The 20635-nt window shown below is 42.0% G+C and overlaps 1 protein-coding gene across 1 annotated transcript in view; it reads left to right on the forward strand.

The window, feature by feature from the left end:
* The first annotated feature begins 795 nt into the window (after positions 1-795).
* Positions 796-20635, forward strand: part of plxnb1b (plexin b1b) — a 98408-nt gene continuing 78568 nt past the window's right edge. The window contains exon 1 of the mRNA XM_063911202.1: positions 796-1164. The gene's annotated coding sequence lies outside the window, so the exon portion shown is untranslated. The remainder of the gene's footprint in view (positions 1165-20635) is intronic.

Consider the following 20635-nt stretch of genomic DNA (forward strand, 5'->3'; position numbering starts at 1 on the left):
GAGAGATGCGTTAATGGTAATGAATTCAACCATTATTAACATCATAGCGTTCACCCTTTCAAGAAGGCACACAATTTATCTCTAAATAAAAGGCAATGCTGTTAGACGGGTTGGTAGAAGACTGCAAGCCGTGTAATTAAATGTCAGTGAAGTGACAAACCTGTGGAATCAAACCATTCCAGCTGTGATATACGGTCTATAGATGGGCTGCGTGTCTCCAGTTGTCCACCAGGGGTCTGCCATGCACCAGCCATTTCTCCTGTGGGTGATGCTGCATTCACGTGCTGAGGGAAATATTAGACTACCGATACATCGCAGCACATTTGACACAGTGGAAAAGTGTAGAAGATTATGATAGGAAATTATTTCAGTTCGTGCTTGTGTTACCCAACCTTAACAGTCATTGCATATTCATGTTTAAGCATAGATTATTGTATATATTATTAAATTATTTTTCCTTCCAAACTTTTGAAAGTTTTGCCATGGTCCATGAGATGTGCTCACTATGATTGGGTTGGCATGCTTAGATGTCAAGCAATATAAATTCAAATGCAAACCTTAGAACTGGTGGTAAAACCTCTGCAGTTTTTAAACAGCCTTAATGCATCACCGTTTGCAATTTAGACCATTATAGGCTATGCTTTTACACTAATACAGCTCCTGTTCATTTTAGGAGTTTACCTAAAAGAAAACTGTGTCTAATTTACTTTCAAGCTTGGTTTTAGAAAAAACGAGGAGCACTTGAAGGCAGCATGATATATCCCCCTCTCTTTCCCCCTGCTGAGAGCTGAGCTCAGCCCCAAACCTTCCACCGCTCGCCGGCTACATGTGGGGGAGAACCGGAGCAGAAGCAGAGGAGAGAAACTACACTCAACAGTACTTTTTACTGCATGGAATAACTGCACAGGTTTCCTCACTGCGGCGATAGGTGTGTGAACTACTGAAAGTTGAAAGTGAACAGTTGCACGTCTGGACTTAACGACAAACGGAATCTGTTATCTCGTAACCACGAGTAATAACCTGAAAATACGTTTACTTAATGTGTCTGCGCATACCACCACCGGTTGCAGTTAAATGGGATACTAAGTGAAACGGTGAGGAGGAGGTAGCTTCACTGAAACGAGGAGTGAGCTGCTGGGGACTGAGAGCTTTTCACCGGGCAAGGTGAGTGCAGTCTGGCCGGTGCAGTCCACCTCCACTCCACTTTACTCTGGTTCTTATCTGTGCGAATTAAACTGCTTCTGTATCCACGTGCTCCGTTCCTCTGTCATGTCTAAAGCGATATCAATAGACGATTTAACAACAACTTCTCCCTCTCTGAGCAGGTTTGAATCTTTACCACTGAGTTCTCTTCCAGGCTTTGCCTTAACTCCATGTACTGAGTTAGCTAAAGCTAGCTGACTTTCTTTTGAACCTCTGTGCTTCACACAGTTCGCTAACTTGTACAATACACAACTAGGCGCAGTAAGCCCCATCGTTGATATGCAGAGTGAGCTGTGTCGGTATGTAATGCGAAACGGTTCAAATCATCTCTAATAGTAGAACATGTGTCAGCCTGTCCTTAAAGACTGGCACAACAGCTCAGAAATCAGACAGCCGAATTTTTACTCTAGTCTATCCAGTAGAACCTTCCGGAAAACGATCAGACTTTTCCTTGAAAGCAGTCACATTCAGCCGCTCCAACACTACGATTTACTATGGAGATGAACCAGGGTGGTGTGATTAACGCGCCATCCACACGCATACATTTTTGAAATCATCAGAGGTGGAAGAATACTCAGATCTTGTTCTTGAGTAAAAGTAGAAGTACTCAGATCTTGTACTTGAGTAAAAGTAGAAGTACTCAGATCTTGTACTTGAGTAAAAGTAGAAGTACTCAGATGTTGTACTTGAGTAAAAGTAGAAGTACTCAGATCTGTAGAAGTACTCAGATCTTGTTCTTGAGTAAAAGTAGAAGTGCTCAGATCTTGTACTTGAGTAAAAGTAGAAGTACTCAGATCTTGTACTTGAGTAAAGTAGAAGTACCAGAGTGTAGGAATACTCTGTTACAGTAAAAGTATTATAAATGTTCCTCCAGTAAAAGTAGAAAGTATTCTCATCTAAATGTACTTAAAGTAGCGACAGTAAAAGTAGTCATTGTTTGATCCCCGGGCGCTGCACAATAGCTGCCCACTGCTCCTAGTACTAGGATGGGTTAAATGCAGAGGACCAATTTCACTGTGTGCTCTGCTGTGTGCATGTATGTGACTAATAAAGAGGGGTTCATCCTCCGATTCTATCTATTGGTCCATTTCAGAATAATATCTCTGATATGTTTTATAATACTTGGTGCAGCTAGTATTTCACATCATTCATCCAAATCTGTAAAGTAACTAGCCTAAAGGTATTAAATAAATGTAGTGCAAGTACACTATTTACTTCTGAATTGTATTGGAGTACAAGTACAAAGTAGCATAAAATGGAAATACTCAAGTAAAGTACAAGTACCTCAAAATTGTACATTACTTGAGTAAATTCACTTGGTTACGTTACACTACTGTACATAATGTTACTCTGACTCTATCATCTGTGTGCCAAATGTACCAGAGAAGGCACTTGTAACATTACGTTTTTCTCCTTTTTTTATCCCACAAATGGCCGCATTTATTGTGATGTATTGTTTGTCAAACAAACCTTAAAATTAAGTTGAGGATCAAAATTATGCATCAAATATCTTACCATTTTAACATTATTATTAATTTATAAATAGCTTACCCTTACCAAGACTCACAAGTATAGAATTGTATAGCAATCAATGATAAATCTTCTTTTAGAAAAGCATTCTAGTTTCTATTTTTCCCACCAAAAGGCCACCTCTATATTCATTAAACTGCATACATTGCGTATGATTGGTGAGAGTTGAATATAAGCAATGAGATGTCCCGGAGAAACTCATACTGGGGCTCATGATCATGCTCCTCCAGATCAGAGGTCAGATGCAGGGCTCCTTGTTATTTTCTTAACACAGTTATTTAATATGTTAACACTTTTTACTAGTGTCCTGGTTGACGGCCATCACAGGGGCTTCCAGTGAGAGTGTTTGACCTCTGTAGTCTACTCCCCCATGGGTGAGGTTCTGCACAGTTTAGTTCATTCTTAACCCATGGCCATCTGCTTCTCTTGCCTCATAACAGTGGCTTAGTATAAGCCAGGAAATAATGTGGAATATCCCCTCCTAATGATGATGATGATTGCTCATTTATTTTAGGATGTTGGTGGCAACACAAGCCTGTACTGAGACATGATGTTCCTGCGCATAAACTGGAATGATTTGTTTTTCACATCTTAATTCAACTCATTTTCAAAATGTTATTTTTGGGCACGTTGAGCCTTCATTTGATAGTAAAAGAAAATGAGAATGAGGGTAATTTGCACACATGTAGTATGGAACCTAACCACTTGACTATTGCATTGCCTTTTTAAAGTTTTTCACATTTTGGGGAATATAATGTCCTTTGGTGCATTGTAATATGGTTGGTTTTGTGTTGGACCCCCATAAAATGATTCCTAGTTTTTTTGTTTTTTTTGTTTTTTTTCTAGACTAAAGATAGGCTGCATCTACTAAAAAAAAAAGCCAAGTGGGACAAGTATGAGTAAAGTTTTCAAGTGCTTCCTCAAGTGAAGGTTGTGGTTTATGCCAGAATCTGAGTGCATGCATTTGAGCGAGATGGATGTTTGAGTCTTAAGTGGAGCACATGTTTTCGTTTCCCCTGAAGTGAATGACTGTTAATTGCCAGCATGTTCTTGTACTTGTACCTGGATAAAGTCAGACCCCAGGTCCCCGAGCTGCCTGGACTTGTGAAATGACCTTTGGTCCTGTTTATAAATGCCATCATTATGGTGCGCACATCTGACCTTTTACAGGCTTGACCTGCATTGACCTGAGATGGGAGAAAACATACATTTCAAATGGTGGCAGTTCAATGAAGAAGGATGTTTGTTCTTCAAGAATCACAATGCTAAGTTATCTTCTGTTGAGTTCTTTGGAATAACATGGGTGTAATAAAACATGTCAAACTTAAGGTTAAGACTTAACAAGTGCTCTTAAATTTATTGTATTGAGTAAAGAAATAATTCAGCATGGAACTCATTTCAATTGACTCTTAAGTAGCAACTTCCTTTACAGATCTCAGCATGTAACTGGTAGTATTTTGTGACAGCAGCGGTGGTAAAGTGTCTCTGCAATAAACAAGACTTCCCTCACAAATTCTGCCACAGCCAAGGTGCCAAAGGTCAAAAGTTGCAAGGGGCAGGGTGTCAAGTTCTCTTGTGTCTGGAAGCTGGAGGGCCTGCAGGGAGAATGTGGCTTCCAAAACCTTTCATCGCTGCCTCTTCCAACCAAACAAACATCCTTAATACAAACTAAAGTCATCCGCTGTCATCAGCCCAGCGAGGGCACTCGGTGTCTGAGAGGATAAGGAAACACTCCTGTGATTTCATTTTGCTTGGCATCCAATGTGACATTTATGCAGTTATTCTAGTGAGAATCAGGTGGGGAGACATGAAGGATGGAGTGAGACTGTGATCGTGTGACTGGCTGGGGAGAATATGGTTGTTGATGAAGATGCAGGCGGAGTTCTGAAGGCTCAGCTCCTTTCTCAATCATGGAGAGAAGTGAGCATGAATGTGAGATGGTTGGTTTCTGCAAGTAACAGAAATTGTGGGACATAGGCCCCCACAACTTGTGCTGTCAGATTGGTGTCCTTGGAGGTGGTTTCCATACCACTATTGGACAAGAAGTGCTGTAAGAAGCATTCTGACGGCTTAGTCCCCCTTTATGATAAGGAAACATTCACCCATGGTTCACCCAAGTGTTAAGGAGACCATTTGCTTTTGATAAAATGCATTTTGGGTAGACATTTTGAAACTTCCATCAACTTGATTGTGAATACACAAGACATTTTTTAAGCACGGTGACAAATTAAGCCAAAATGGATTGAGTCTGGAGGACAAAATACACATATCATACCTGGATTTTTCCATCCATGGGGTCCATAGAGCATGCAACTTAGCATTTTCCTTAAGCCCATTCATAGCAGCGCCACGTGCGGTCTTGCCGTGCTTTTTTTTTTAACCACATTTAACAACCTTATGTCCTAATGAATTAAATTATGGCCAATGTATGTCAATGGGGACAAGTCTGTTTAGGCCCAAATGACATCACAGACTGATATGGAAGTGTAGTTTGGCTACTCAAAAATATGTTTCACAACCAGCTTACTTGGTGGCTTCACAGGAAACCACCAAGTGAACTCAGCTGACATGAAATCTATCTTGGTGAACGTTCTCTGCAACCAGTTTGTATCATGCCATTCGGAGAGCTAGATCACCCCCAAATGGACGAGTGAACCGGCTCTTCTGGCCCGGCAGGGGGTCAAGAGCTCCTCATCTCCCATGACCAGATTAAATATTCAATTTAATTATGTCACTGAGCATTAAGTCAGGAACCTTATCAGAGGGGTCTGGCTGTTTTAATGTGGCTTTGAGAGCCAACAGATGCACACAGATTAGGGACAATATGCTGGTGCTGCAAACCTTGAGACGACGGATAAGAGGGCCATGGAATCTGATACGAGCCCCCCCTCCCCATGCCAGATACCCCTAGCACTCTGTAGGAGACCTCAAGATAGCACTTATTAAATATAGCCTCATCTGAATCTCATAGTGTCCTTTATTGACTTCTGTTTGAATGTGTTTAATGCATCCTCTAATAGAGTTGGTGGTTCACTGTACATTTGTTCTGTACTGTATTGGAGATTTGAGACAAATTCATGCAGTGATTATACATTCATGCAAACAATCAGATAAAAAAAGACAACTCAGAGGGGTGATTTAGGTTTTTGCATATTGATGTGGTGTTCAGGCTGTTTAAAGACATGAATATATGATGTTTCCTCTCTCCGTGCTGCTGGGTAGTCTGCTCTGAGGAGTTCTGCCGTGCCTGGAAACTCAGACGTGACTGGCTGTAGTCACATTGGGATTCTCTCAGATCTCTGTGCTTACTGCTTATGGTGAACTTTGCAACTCTAAGCCAACAGCCGGTCAGGGGAAAACTCCCATGTTTTTGTGTCCATTATCTGAATCAGCAAAAGCTTAATTTTTTTGGGGGGCTGAGGATTTTCTTTGATAACAAGAACAGTGATAGCGCTGCTCAGGATTCTCTGAGGGTTTAATTAGACTGGGTAGCCTGTTCATTATTCAGATATGTAAATGTGGACCCAGATATATGCCCTGCCGAGGATTGTAAAATAGATTAGAGTGTTGAAATCTCTTTGAAGCAGCAAGTGTACGAGTGTAAATTATTAACTCCTTAGGGTACACTGCATGCCCCCACCACATGCAGCCCATGTTGTGTGTATGCGTGTGTGTTTCCTCTGTAATTGTTCCGTCATGAATGAAGTGGGTGTGTTTGCCTAAGGTCAGTGTTGAAGCAAAAGTACATGGCTGCCTCCTGAGCTTGAAATGGACTGACTGAGAAATACACAATAACTCATTTACTCAGTTACATCATTGCCATTTTTTATATGAGGGTTGAACATGAATTAGGTGGATAACAATAAACGTTCAGGGTTTCATATGAAAACTCTGGATATAAATCAGGCAATGTCACTCCCTGATACAATTAAGACATTTCTGCTTTTTGAGGAGTGAAATGTTTTTTTTTCACAGTGAGTTGAAGCTAAAGATAATACTTGGTGGAAACCTTATACGACATCCAGCAGTTTAAATCAGTTCCCTGTTGGATTCTGGCAACTATTGCATGAATTCAGAAGTGTTATGTTCCTAATTTGTTTCTAATTGCAAAGCAGACTGAATTTGCTACATTTCTGCCCCTACAACAACACATTTAACCAAATTATACTCCCCAGTCCAAGAGCAAATAGCGTGAATAACAAAGTGTCGGTTTCTGCACATGCTGTCTGTGTTTAGCACAAGATTTATGACTTTAACGTGTACTGTATGCCTCACCAGACACGTGTGACCGCAGCAATGAATGCAGACACCCAGTGTACTATGAAAAAAGGGTGTATCTGAGTCTGATTTGGATTATATCCTGCCCTTGAGGCTCTTGGACATGGTTGTATTCAGAGCCATTCGTTGCGCCATTCAGAGAAAATAATATTTGCGAAAGGAAGCTGAGATAAATAAAACTTCTGTGTATCTGTTTTGCATTGTATTGTATTACATAGTGAAACGTGAATGTATAGTTAGAGGAAACTTCCCGAACTAGTGCCTTCTCTCAGTTTTCTCTTCTTGTTCGGCACGATCCGTTAATTTCCCTGTCCTGCAAACATGCTGCAGTATATTTCTCTCACACCCCTCTAAAAGCTCCTTACATCACTCTAAAGCAATTTCATCCTTCCTTTCCACATTCACCGCTCCTAGCTTAAAACTTGACACTTCCCGCAGCTCCCGTTTTCTCAGTATTCCCTCGGCCTGCATTCATGCATACCCATGCTCCCGTATCATTTCCCTTCTGTCTGCGGAGCTGAAGAAGCCGTTTGTAAAAAGCCCTTGGAGAAAGAGGCCCGGTTAGTGAGATAGGGTGACATTGATGAGAAGAGCTTTGTTAACGCACTCGTGATGAGAAGACGAGACCTCCACCTGGGGTCGTTGAGGGTGGAGGGGAACACTGAACATGCACACGGTGGTTCTGTATTACAAGGTCCTTCATTTAAAGACATCGAATCCTTTACTTTTAACCTGAGATTTAGCCATAGCTGTATGTAAATCTGATGCGGATGGACCTTTTATTTTAAACCCATATCAAAGCAGACACACGGTCAGATAGATTCTGTCTTCATGAACAATGTTAAAGTTTTCAAGTATTTAGGTTCAATATCACTTTCATTGTACTGTGACACAAGAACAACCTTATTTAAACCTGTCAACCAAAAAGATGATTCAAAAACATTCCATCACCAATCATCTATTTTGAATTAACTCGACTCATCACATCCAAAATAATTTATTCAACTATAACTGTATTGTGATGTTGTTCTTCAGTGGGCCCAGTAAGTGGTTTTGGGGCAGACAACAAAGGTAGAAGTGTAGCTGATAGTGATCTGCTTGTGTGTTGACACTGACTGGGTGGTTGGCCAACAACATTGCCTTCCACTTCCAACATCTTTACAGTGTTTGCTCCTGTGTACCCATTGTGATCCTTCATTTTCTGTGTTTTGTCTGTGGTTTTAATCTCTTATTTTCCAACCATTGGCTACAGTTTCCATTCCCAATCACTGAGAGACTGGATGTTTTCATTTGACCATCCATTGTTCCCGATTGGTGGACCCCCTTGATACAGATGCAGTATAGAAGTTGATGGTAGCTGTTAATGGTTGCTCAGTTGACACAATCAACATTTCTGTCAGCAACCTCTGAAAGTATCTGAGCCATTGAGCAGAGCCCAAAGTTTCACTAACTCCTCATGTAAGTGGGCCAAGAGCAGTGGAGAGGAAAGCAGAACCAGAGACAATGGCTTCATGTTATGTTGTGTGTTTTTAAGTGTCCACCTCACACAGCCTTACACTGGAAAATGACTACATGGGAAAAGCTGCCCAAATATAAGCTCCATCCCGGAAAAACACCCTCACTCCCAAGGTCCAAACTCCAACCAGTTCTCACAGCTTTAGAAGTACACAACACACCACACACGTGCATCCTCGGATACATTTTTCATGGCTGTGGGCTGGACTCGCTGTTCTAGAATGTGTAAACAAGGTGGCGGTAGACAAAATAAGCAGAGGTTACAGTTCTGCACCTGCACATTCCTCTATGTACTATTCAGAGATGCTGTCAAATGCTGGAAAGCAGTTTGCATGTATTGCAACATTATTTTGTGGACACTTTTTGCTGTGCCTTACATCTGATAGGGGGGTCTGCAGGTCTTGTTCTCCCTTCTCCTTCTCTCTGCATGGGGGGAAGAGAGGGAAAGTAGCCCTGCCTCCTTTTGTTTCTTTTGTTAAAGAGGAGGCTGAAAGGACCGGCCAACCAGAGGGGGATTGTGAGGAAGAAGTGAGGGTGAGAGAGGTGAAGCTATACCTCAAGGAGAGAGATGGGGGGTGGGGGGGTGGGGAAGAGTATCTCTTCCCCTGTCTGTCAGTTGGGGAACAGCTGGTGTTTACTGCAGACTCCTTTCCTGTCTCCTCTGAGGAAGGACAGGTGAGTGGGTGTGGCAGAAAAGGGAGTGTCCACCATCTGGAAGATAACCTTCAGCGCCAAGCTGCGGCATCCCAACAACTCCTTTGAAGTTATCTTGAAATTCAGCCACTGTTTTTTTGGTACATTCTAATTATGAAACTTATTGATGGGCAGATTGAGGGACTGGTGACTTCTGTGGAATCACTTTTGCCCTGCTGAATTGTTCTTTGCATTGCACAGCTACAGTCAGACAGGTGGGCAGTTCATCCTGGCTTATGATTTCAAATGAATGGACTTAGAAGCGCGCTTCAAATTGAATATCATTTACATGACGTCAGGCAGCTAGCTTTGGCTTTTGACTCCAGAGGCAACAATACAAGAGGCATCTGCTTTGGTGACACTAGCCACATTTTGTTTCTCGTGTGAGTGTGTGTGGCTTCCGAGGCCTGCAGGCAAGCGTGAAAAGAAGCATTTTGAAATACCGACAGCTGACAGTTGCCAAGTGGCAACCATGAAAGCTCTTGGAGAACAGTGAGTGCTCGGTTACCCTAGAAACGCTCTTTTTCTCAAGACAGCTCACACTAAATCGACTCACCTCCCCCCTTTTACTCCCTTTAAACACCCTTGGGGGAGGGACCCTCTGTCCTGGGAAAAGGGGGTTGCTATGGAAAGCCAAAGACGAATGTTGGACAGGCGTGTTAAAAGTTCAAGCCCTTGCTCGGCTGCTGGTGGACTCCACTATTACAGAACAATGTTCCAAGGGTGTCTGAAAGCACCTTACCTAGCTTAAGGTATGCAAGCTGAAAAGCCATGCCCTTTGAAATGATTCAGTGAGCTTTAAAATGGTCTTGTAAACAATGGTCACAATTTATTCCGACCTATAGTGGGTCCAATGATCCTTCAAAGTAAACGTGAGTGTCAAAATTGGTGGTTAAAAAAGTCTGCGTCCCCTCAATGTATTACAACAGTAGAAGGTATTAAACTTTTTTATTCATTGATATAAAATGATTCATCAACTATAAAATATTTAGGTTTAACCAAGAAATGACACATGACCATCACAAGTTACCAGAGCTCAGCATCATAAAGGATGGTAGGGCGTTTAACCGTCTGATGTTCATGGGGGGCATTCCAGTTTTCAGCTGCAGAGAAGGCGCTATTCCCCAGGTCCGAAGCTTGGTCCTGATACTCTTCAGGGTGTTTACAGTGAGTGGAGGTGTACAGGCAGGTAGTGGAGTTCTGGAAGTATTGAAGAATGCTTGCTAGATGAGCAGTAGAGAATGCTCTTGCAGTAGTTGATTCTGGAAGGGATGAGGGCATGGTGTTTTGGCAGCAGCAAAAGAGAAGGCGTGTTGGAGGCCGGCAATGTTCCCGATGTGTAAAATACTTTAGGTGATGTGGTTGGGATGCGGAAGGACAAGAAGTTTGGGCCCAGGATGATTCCTAGGTTTCGGACCTGGGTAAGCAGAAATTGGAGAAAACAGATTGGGTGCAACTGGTGAGGTAGTTTGGGCCAATGTTAAGTATTTCCCATTGGTTGCAGTTAAGTTAAAGTTCTGTTGGATCCACGGTTTAATATCAATAAGATAGGCAGAGAGAGTTGGGCAGGTATGCTGCCATGGTCTTTGAGGAGAGGACAGTAGAGTGCCGTCCACATAGCAGTGAGACAGCTAAAATGTTGCTGGAGAATTTTGAGGGGTTAAGGATTGGATCAGGGACTGTATATCTCTTGGTCAAACACAAATGAAATAAGACTATTATACAGCCAAATGTAACTGAAATAGTCCTGACAAGAAAGAACATGAAGGTAAATGTCCTCCCCGGGATATTTCACTATCTAAACAAACTAAACTCACAAACAACACAAGTCAGTGTGTGATCAAACCCTCACCGTTGACTTTAAAATTCAAGATTAAATCCAACAATACATTCAGCATCAAGGTAGACAACATACAAAAGCAATAAGTGTAAAGAAATAAAATTCATTCCAATAAAAAACTAAGATTGGCAGTGCAACTAACCTGTCCCTTTCTGAAGTAACTGATGTGAGGTTGTATACAGTTGGTGGTGTTGAAAAATGAAAAAGCTGTCTGGTGTTTGACTCAATAAATGACTCGTCATCGTAACCTTTTGTTGTCATTGCTGTCATCAGAATTCAAGTGCTACTGGTCACCTCAGGTTTAAATGTCAGTTGTAATTTATATAGAGTGGACATGTTGCTTTAGCAGAGCAGTAGTTTTACAAACTGCTTATCATGTGTCTTCTTACCATGACACTTCCTGTTGGTTCCCACTCCCACTGGGGTCAGGGGTCATGGTTCTCTGTTACCCTTGCATTGACACAAGACTCTCTCCCCAAAAGGTATTTCCCCACAGAATCCTTCTGCAGCACAGAGGTACTGAGACGTGTTGAGATGTTTTTATGAATATGTGGCTGTGTCTGAAAGTGAACGCCCTGTGAGCCCAACAGTGTTTCCTGGCAACCTTTGCCACTTGCTGGTAAGCCGAGCCGTGTCACACAGTGTCGCAGCATACACGGCTGCACTGTTTCCCCCACTGGGTTGGATTTACAAGGCTTTGATTTAGACATTCCTTAAGCTGATCTGAAATTTTGGTTCCATTCCTGGTTTACTGTACTTTAATCCTGCGGAGTAAAACCAGAGCCACACTGTGCGACTACAGTATGTGGATCCTGCACTGGCCTTGTGTCGCTCTGGAAGTTGTAGTGTAATGGCTTACAACATACTAGACTTCTGTGGGCATAGCAATGAGCCTCGAAGCAGCTTTCATAAACAACACTCTCTTCATGTTGTTAATGGGGAGCTTAACAGGTTTTCTTCCTTGTTTACGATGAATAATCTTTTCCACCCGCTTCGCCTCACTATTTTTAATCTGGCTGCAAATGAACCAGGCCTCTGTTTCCAGGGTTATGCAGCACTCTGTGGGGGGGGGTAATAATGTTGATGTTGCATGTCCAGTTTGTCCACACCAAATGTTCTTGTTGCTGCTTCACGTTGTACAAAATGTGATAGCAATTAGTCTTCAGAGCATTATAGCGGATTACAGCGCGCTGGTGAGTGTATTCGGGTGACACAAAGAACAATTGTCTCTGTTATCTTTAACACCTCTGCCTTCATTAGTAAGCAGTCCTACTGAACGCGTTTTGGTTTCCCCTCTGCCTCTTTCTGAGAAAACTAGCCAGCATATCCTAATAGAATAAGACTAGAAGATTACGTCCGTTTAAATTCTATTTTTAATAAACTAATGTTTTTAATGTGATTGCACTAGTGATAGATGGATTCAGTTTGACATGCACATGGACTATTAATGTTTACTAACTTTAATTTGAACATGGTGCCAATCCAAACCTACACCAGGCAACCTAGCAGATTTTACATTGCGAAAAATGTAATCAATTAAAATGCTTAATTGTTAACACATTCAATATTTCTTGTTAATATTAACATTCTGTTGCACAGCTAGTGCATTCATTTTTGCTTTGATATCATAGGAATAACATTATTGTTCTCCACATGAATACCTCTTTGGAAGATCACTATTTCCTGTGTCTCCTGATTTAGCCAGGGTTTGTGTAGCTGATGGAATGCATACATGCTTGTATTCCTTTATTCTTTATTTGTATTTAATTGTTTCAAAAGTCTTGTTTATGAAGCATTTCGTTTTTGCTATTGTTAATTTCCCTCCTCCTGGTTCCCTTTGACAGAAAGTATACTATCTCAGGCCGTCAGCAATTAACATTCCTTCCATTGAACCGACCCCCTGAGGACATACACAGTGCACTGTTGTGGGCACACTGCATTGATATGGTTATAGTACTCCCATTGGTTGATGCAGGCTGTGAGAACTGTTTGTTGTAATAAAAACAGTTCCTGACAGTGGACACTAAACGCACAGAAATAAAAAGTGTTGCATTTCTAAAAATCTGGCTGATTTTGTGTGGGTACACTCAGTGAGGAGCAGAGACGTGTTGTGATGGTGTTTGACCTCATGCGTTACCCAGCAGGAGCCATGATCAGCGGAGGAGCTGTAAAAGTTTTACAGCACAAAATCGCCTCCTGTTTTCACATTATTGCCGTGTTTAACACAAACACATTAAACGCTGTTTCCACTGGAGGGGCTCAGAACCATCGTTAATTGCCTTTACGTTCACTGTTTGAGAATGAGCTTATGCTACAGTCATCTGCACGCTGACTTCTGTTTTCTCAACCAGCATTAGCGCTCTTGTTGGCTGTATGATCAGCATTATGGGCTTCAGCTGGAGTGGATTTCAGTGGCAGGAACATGGTGTCAGGACCTCCATAAGAAACATGGCAGTGATGTAAACACACACACACTTCTTACTCTCCATTACTGTTAAGTCCCTCAACACAAACTAACAGTTAGGTCATGTGATTCAAACTGCTCTTACCAGGGGTAACCGTGCTTCTGTCCAGTTGGATTCTTGAAGGCCACCAACCACCTTGTCCCTAAAAAGCCATCTCCGCTCTGTGCCCTTAGAGTCCCCATTTTTTTATTTCATGTACCACTTTTATTTGAGAGTAAATGGCTTTTATCAGGGGTTCACCCTTAGGCCTACTATATTAAAATCTGAGACTCAGCACTGTTCACATGCTGAGGGAACACTGCAGATATTTTGGGCTATCATGTAATTGATATTTAATCCTCTTGGATATATATATATATATACAGTGGGGCAAAAAAGTATTTAGTCAGCCACCAATTGTGCAAGTTCTCCCATTTAAAAAGATGAGAGAGGCCTGTAATTTTTATGATAGGTATACCTCAACTATGAGAGACAGAATGAGAAAAAAAATCCAGGAAATCACATTGTCTGATTTTTAATGAATTTATTTTCAAATGATTGTGGAAAATAAGTATTTGGTCAATAACAAAAGTTCATCTCAATACTTTGTTATATACCCTTTGTTGGCAATGACAGAGGTCAAAGGTTTTCTGTAAGTCTTCACAAGGTTTTCACACACTGTTGCTGGTATTTTGGCCCATTCCTCCATGCAGATCTCCTCTAAAGCAGTGATGTTTTGGGGCTGTCGCTGGGCAACATGGACTTTCAACTCCCTCCAAAGATTTTCTATGGGGTTGAGATCTGGAGACTGGCTAGGCCACTCCAGGACCTTGAAATGCTTCTTACGAAGCCACTCCTTCGTTGCCCTGTCGGTGTGTTTGGGATCATTGTCATGCTGAAAGACCCAGCCACGCTTCATCTTCAGTGCCCTTGCTGATGGAAGGAGGTTTTCCCTCAAAATCTCACGATACATGGCCCCATTCATTCTTTCCTTTACACGGATCAGTCGTCCTGGTCCCTTTGCAGAAAAACAGCCCCAAAGCATGGTGTTTCCACCCCCATGCTTCACAGTAGGTATGGTGTTCTTTGGATGCAACTCTGCATTCTTTCTCCTCCAAACACGACGAGTTGAGTTTTTACCAAAAAGTTCTATTTTGGTTTCATCTGACCATATGACATTCTCCCACTCCTCTTCTGGATCATCCAAATGCCCTCTAGCAAACTTCAGACGGGCCTGGACATGTACTGGCTTAAGCAGGGGGACACGTCTGGAACTGCAGGATTTAAGTCCCTGGCGGCGTAGTGTGTTACTGATGGTAGCCTCTGTTACTTTGGTCCCAGCTCTCTGCAGGTCATTCACTAGGTCCCCCCGTGTGGTTCTGGGATTTTTGCTCACCGTTCTTGTGATCATTTTGACCCCACGGGGTGAGATCTTACGTGGAGCCCCAGATCGAGGGAGATTAGCAGTGGTCTTGTATGTCTTCCATTTTCTAATAATTGCTCCCACAGTTGGTTTCTTCACACCAAGCTGCTTACCTATTGCAGATTCAGTTTTCCCAGCCTGGTGCAGGTCTACAATTTTGTCTCTGGTCTCCTTTGACAGCTCTTTGGTCTTGGCCATAGTGGAGTTTGGAGTATGACTGTTTGAGGTTGTGGACAGGTGTCTTTTATACTGATAACGAGTTCAAAAAGGTGCCATTACTACAGGTAACGAGTGGAGGACAGAGGAGCCTCTTAAAGAAGAAGTTACAGGTCTGTGAGAGCCAGAAATCTTGCTTGTTTGTAGGTGACCAAATACTTATTTTACAGAGGAATTTACCAATTAATTGATTAAAAATCCTACAATGTGATTTCCTGGATTTTTTTTTCTCATTCTGTCTCTCATAGTTGAAGTGTACCTATGATAAAAATTACAGGCCTCTCTCATCTTTTTAAATGGGAGAACTTGCACAATTGGTGGCTGACTAAATACTTTTTTGCCCCACTGTATATATATTCTAAACCGTAGATCTTAAGTTACTCCTTCAGATTGACCTTATGTCAGACAGAAATTTCCCTCCAAATACCAAACCCGTCAGCTGGCTGCTCAGTTTATTCTATGGTGATGATGTCATGTACTCAGACCAAAGGCAACCCCAGGCCCTTATTGATCACACCACACATGTGCAGTCTGCTGCCTATTGATCATGGACACCAAACTGATTACTAGAAGACCCCATGACCCCATGACCCTTTAGCCTTTAAATTAGAAAGCGATGGCCTCATTTAGGTCTCGTACTAAATGTCGCTGCAGTACACTAATCTCTGCTAGATTTGATCCGTTAATGTTTGCCTTTCAAATCTTTTAATGGAAATAAAAGTGGAAATTTAAATGTAGGTTTTCAAATGTCCATGTTGTAAGGGACCTTTTGTCTATGTTGGCTTTAAAGTTGAGTTTCAAAGTTCGGTCTTGACACCAGAAGACAAAACCTCCAGGTCCAGTTAGTAGCTTTGAAACAACATTGGAGCTCTGTAGCAGAGTAAGACATATGCATGCAAGAGAACAGGATCAACAGTCTTATCCTTTAAACAATCTTGTGTTTTTACCTTTTTGTACAGTGTGGAGCCTCACTTTCTTCAAAAGCAGAAGTGGCTACAAAACAATCTGTGAATGTGCTTTCTGGGATTTCATCAAATGTTAAATAGTGAAATCCCACGAGAGCGTTGGGGGAGTCTGGCAGACTTGGCTGCCACCGCTGATGGACTGTAGTGGAAACACTGCATGGACGTGATGTAATTTTCTTCCCATAATCAAGAAGAAATGAAAATAAACATCCATGAAATGTAGTGAATTAGGCGTTGGCCCGGCTGTGTTTTTCCAAATCAGCCAGATTTAAGATGCAAGCCAACTGTGGGCAGATTTCGGAAAAGAGACATGTTGAACATTTTTCAAACTGCTTTAAGCACATTTTTGTTGATGCAAAGACAAATTGAATCATGTTAAATGCTTTTTCTTTTACAAATGAACTGATTTATTTATATTAAACACAGATCTTAATGTAAAGAGTCTAGCCAGTTGAACAGCTGTTCTAAATACTGTAGGCTTCCTGGGTTTGGCACAGTGGCACTGGGGGATATCCTCATTGATTGCCCCCGGGCCTCTGCTCACTCATATCCGATTCATTATCGAGCGTCATCTAAAAGCAAAAGAACAAGTTCACACTTGCTTCATCCTTGCTCTCCTTGCATGAATTCAGTCTTTGAATTTTTGTCTCTGCAGATATGTGACAGTGCTTTGCAGGCTACCAAGCCTGGGCAGAGCATTCATGAGACGGTAAAAAGTGTGACAGCGTTTTGATTGAAGCTTCCTTCATACAGGAGAAGCTCATTTAACCCATGCTTAGTCATTCACAGTCCTTTATATGAGGATGCTGTCACAGGTATCTTTTCAGCACAATCCAATTTGCAACTGCAGTTCTGCTCAGACACTCAATACCATGTATAGCTTTCCCTGCAGGTTCTGTCTGTTGCCCACCTACACTTATATTATTTCTGTCCCTCTTTTGAAAACCTATTCTACCTTCCTGTCTCTTTTTAAATGAGCCAGGAAGCTGCTCAAATGTTAAAACGTCAATAACATGAAAGTCAATTACCATTTGAAATAGTGAAGCCTGTTCCCCAAAGCCAAACATTGTTCAGTGGCAGAGCCAGGTCAGATGATGATCATTGACCCCGTCAGTGCGGGATTAACCTGCAGCCATGTGTCCCTATGAAAAGCCTTTGTCTGTTACACAATCCCTGGACGTAAAACTTTATTTAAATGTTTAAAGTAAAATAAATACGCGTGTAGGAGTCCCATTCAGATAGCAATGTCTCTTTGTCCAGATTGAACATTGCAACAACATGTGGATTGCCATGGAATCGGTATATTCACGTTCCCCGGAGGAAGAGGCCTATCAACTTTGGTGTTCTCCCCGACTTCCCCTTTGACACAACCAACAGTTTGGTATTTTTTGTGTTGGGTAAACAGTTTTAACAAATGTGGGATGGATGGTGGTACTCACAACCATGTTGTCCATCAGGATGGAACATTGATTTTTCTAGTGCTTGGACTCATGAACACATACCTGAAAAACTAAGAAGACCAGCCTCAGATGTACTAGTTCAGTTGTAATTAGCACATGTCAGCAGGCTAAGACGCAACAAGATAATCACTGCGCCTAGCTACTGCCTGATGAGCTGCCAGCCGGTCTGAAGTCTCAACGTGTTGGCATATTATTGGTCATTATTTCCATTGGGAACTCTGAAATTGAGCAGCTGCTGAAAATCTGCTTGGTATGTTCGGGCCTTAAGGTTTATTGAAGTGAGTAGTGGTTCTCAGCTTGCCAAATGAAATGGGACTGGGGCAAATTCAGCATTAGTTTAAAATCATATTTAAACTCATGAGTTGGAGTGTACAGATAAGAGATAATTAACACATCTGAAGCCTTCTATCTTTAAGGAATGTTTGTCACATTGTAGGCTTTAAATTCCTTCAGAATTCAGTAAGCAGCGCAGGAATTGCTGAGTGTGTTTCCCCCACTGAATTAAAGAAAAATCAATCATGACCACTACGAGTTGGGGGAACTGGCACACATACCATGTGTTTTTGTCAGATTGTGATGATGGGCTTATCCTTGTTGTCATGGTGGGGGAAGTGAATGAAATGGCCATAGACACAGTATGCTGGCTGTCATGTGTGAGAACACAGTTAGACTTAATGACCAAGCTGTCACAGGAAAGCGTTCATCCTCTGTCTCATTAAGGCTTAGTGGCAGCAGCCCGGTCTCTCATTAGTTTGCTTTAAAGTTAAAAGATTAATTCCACGGAAGATTTCTGCTGTTTGGATTCAGTAACGTATTCGACTTTAGCTCGAAGGAATTTGACCGCAACACTATTTCAGTTTCAGTTTAACACTCAGGCTGCCTTTACTGCCTCTTTATGGTGGGATTTGTTGAAATAACCTCTGTTCATTATGAGGTTGAATGACCAGATGTGGATTTAGGAATGAAGCAGGATGGCATCAGCTCGCTCCCACAAGCCTACGAGTCAGAAGTTGTATTTAGACCCTGTTTATTTTTTCCAAGGGAAGGAGAGGGAAAAAAGATGAAATTTCTGCCATTTAATTACAGAGCAGCCACAGCCAAAGGCAGCCTGTCAATGGTAGCTTTAAGGCCCGACAGCTTACCAACCTCAGGAATGGTGGCACTGTTGGTTTTGGTGACGTTGTGTCATTTCCTTCTGTGAAGAGCCGGCTTTTTTGATGTGTTTGGAATATGTTCATGTTCCAGCTCTACTGAACTGACAAAATTAAGAAGGCAGTAAAACGAAAAAGAACATTATGGTACTAGAATGTTTACCTAATTTTAACACCATGGCCAACCAGTCAAGGATGAAAGCTCACACTAATCTTAGGACATATAATGCTTGGAAATGACCTCTTCTTGAAGTTTGTTTTTCCCACAAGAATCTTTTTTAGTGAGAGTTTTAGTTTGTAGCACTTACTTTGAAGGTTGGACCTCCTGTTTACAGAACATATGCCCCTCTGCCTCCACTGTGCTGTGGCAGTGATATTTCTGTTTCCCATGTTATCCTGATCTGTGTCTTTTTCCCTCTCTTTTAAAAGACTCCCAGGTGTTTGGGGCCGTAGAAGTGTTAGAAAGAACTCCTGACTGTGATATAGAGTTTTTTGGTTGGGTTGGGGGTTGTGAATGTTTGCCCGCCTTTTTTGGCCAATGACTGTTTTTGGCAAGGGTGAGCGAACACGCCATGTCACCAGTTGAGTCACTGTACATTACCTAACAATGGGAGGCCTGGCTTGAATTGGCACAGTCTCTTTCATGGCCACAAAGGGGGCCATTAAGGCCTAAATGCATCCGGATTCAAGTCGCCCCCTCAACGTGAGAGAGTGCGCTTGGCTGTAATTGTGTGAATGCCCCTACATAAGGTTTCTTCATTTGCCTGGCCTTAAAAGAGCTAGTGGCTGAGGAACATGGATGGACTGCTGCTGATCTCACAAAGCTGAACATATCCGCTAAGGTGCTGCAGACTCGCTATCTGTCCTGTGTTTGCTTGTCCTGAAGAACCATTGTGTGATGCAGGTCAATCCCTGAGTAGGAAACGCACTGAGGGGAACAAACATCAGAGCAAAGACCACAATCCTTCCTGTTCCTGTCACATCAATCCTATCAGCCCATCAATCTCACACACCACTCCACCAAACGGCTTTCAACTTGAAAGTTGTCTTCACGCAGTTTAGTTTCAGTCCTCTCCCTCACAGTCTGGCTCAAAGACTAATGAAACAATACATGAGTTGGTGAGCGTCTTGCATCGAAGCCAGCTTCTCACCTGAGGGGCTCTCCACTAAAAGAGACCCAAAGGAATCCTGGCCAGAGGGCAGAGGTAGGAGCAGCTGGGAGAGGAATATACAGCCTAAAAACACATTTTTCTTTTTTTACAACCTTGAGGGTAGATTGAAAAAAAACTACAAGTTTGACCAAGCTTCATCCAAGTTAAGGCAGCATTCCTAGACAATGACAGTCATTTGGATCTGCTGTGGCTGGAGTGGAGCTGCTTTACAGCTTCAGGAGCCTGTGCTAACGGAAAAGACTAAACTGAGAGTTTACAAGGGCTGCAAAAGCCAAAAAGAAGTCATTTTGTGTTTATTTTTTAATTTAGAAGCAAGCCCATGAGCCTGCTAAAAGAGACAGGTAAAAATATAGTCCAGACTAAAGCTTCAGCATTTTATTTTCTATTTTAGCTACCGTTTGAACTTGGGACAGGTTTGATATTTAACCTGAAATGATCTTGATTCAAATTCAAATGTATCAACAACACTTTCTACACTGTGTTGCCCTATTGGTAAAAGACAGTTGCTGTTGTCATTGTAAACAGGAAATACAGGAAACTTGCAAGCCCTGAACAATCACAACAAGCTATCTAAGGGTTATTGTTGGCAAGGATTTGGGATTTAACTTTGGAAAATTGTTGGTAAAGTTGAGTCTGTTTGAAATCACCTGAAGTCATCTGATGGCTGCCGGTTAATATGACGGAATTGCTCTTTCATTTCACTGAAACTAAGCGCTTTGCTTGTAGGTTAAGCGAGGCACAGAGG

This window comes from Eleginops maclovinus, chromosome 20 (genome assembly GCF_036324505.1).
Source record: "Eleginops maclovinus isolate JMC-PN-2008 ecotype Puerto Natales chromosome 20, JC_Emac_rtc_rv5, whole genome shotgun sequence".
In the NCBI taxonomy this organism is placed as follows: Eukaryota; Metazoa; Chordata; class Actinopteri; order Perciformes; family Eleginopidae; genus Eleginops; species Eleginops maclovinus.